This window comes from Arachis ipaensis, chromosome B9 (assembly GCF_059453495.1).
Source record: "Arachis ipaensis isolate K30076 ecotype BB chromosome B9, ASM5945349v1, whole genome shotgun sequence".
In the NCBI taxonomy this organism is placed as follows: domain Eukaryota; kingdom Viridiplantae; phylum Streptophyta; class Magnoliopsida; order Fabales; family Fabaceae; genus Arachis; species Arachis ipaensis.
The window spans coordinates 46,273,085-46,274,326 of record NC_142444.1 but is presented as its reverse complement, the minus strand read 5'-3'; the positions used below and the strand labels follow the sequence as shown (position 1 = coordinate 46,274,326).

Here is a 1,242-nt window from a genome sequence, read left to right as displayed (position 1 = left end):
CTAACTACTTTTCTCTCTCTAATTTTCGAAAACTCCTCACCACTTTTTCAAAATTCTTTTTAATTAACTAATTGTTTCAAATTTTAATTTTAATTTTATTTCTCTTTTTAATTTTCGAATTCTAACTAATATTTGAAATAAAAACAAAAATATTTTCCTTTTATCTACTAACACTTCTCTCCCACCCATAATTCGAACCCCCTCTTTTTCTCTGTGTTTGAATTTTTCTCTTCTCCTTCTTATATTCTTCTCTTCTTCTACTCACATAAAGAAATTTCTATACTGTGACATAGAGGATTCTTCTTCTTTTCTGTTCTCTTCTTTTTCACATGAGCAAGAACAGGGATAAAGAGATTCTTATTGAAGCTGATCCTGAATCTGAAAGGACTCTTAAGAGGAAACTAAGAGAAGCTAAAGCACAACTCTCTGGAGAGAACCTGACAGAAATTTTTGAAAAAGAGGGAGACATGGCCGAACCTAATAACAATGGTGGAGATGCAAGGAAGATGCTTGGTGACTTTATTGCACCCTCTTCTAACTTCTATGGAAGAAGCATCTCACTTCCTGCAATTGGAGCAAACAATTTTGAGCTTAAGCCTCAATTGGTTTCTCTAATGCAGCAGAATTGCAAGTTTCATAGACTTCTAATGGAAGATCCTCATCAGTTTTTAGCTAAATTCTTGCAAATCTGTGACACTATCAAGACCAATAGAGTTGATCCCGAGGTCTACAGGCTTATGCTTTTTTCTTTTGCTGTAAGAGACAGAGCTAGAACATGGTTAGATTTACAACCTAAGGATAGCCTGAACTCTTAGGATAAGCTGATCAGTGCTTTTCTGGCCAAATTCTTTCCACCTCAAAATATGAGCAAGCTTAGAGTGGAAATTTAAACCTTTAGACAGAAGGAAGGAGAATCCCTCTATGAAGCTTGGGAAAGATATAAGCAACTTATCAAAAGGTGTCCTACTAACATGCTTCCAGAATGGAGCATCATATGTATATTCTATGATGGTCTGTCTGAGTTGTCAAAAATGTCATTGGACCATTCTACAGGAGGATCTCTTCATCTGAAAACCCCTACAGAAGCTCAGAAACTCATTGAAATGGTTGCAAATAACCAGTTCATGTACACCTCTGAGAAGAATCCTGTGAACAATGGGACGCCTCCGAAGAAGGGAGTTCTTGAAATTGATACTCTGAATGCCATATTAGCTCAGAACAAAATATTGACTCAACAAGTCA

The 1,242-nt window shown here is 36.2% G+C and overlaps 1 non-coding gene across 1 annotated transcript; it reads right to left on the bottom strand.

Moving 5' to 3' along the window:
• Window positions 1-869: 869 nt before the first annotated feature.
• LOC148544527 (small nucleolar RNA R71) lies at window positions 870-977 on the bottom strand. Its single transcript, XR_015902032.1, has one exon. It is a non-coding gene; the product is annotated as a small nucleolar RNA R71 (small nucleolar RNA).
• Between the last annotated feature and the right edge of the window lie 265 nt (window positions 978-1,242).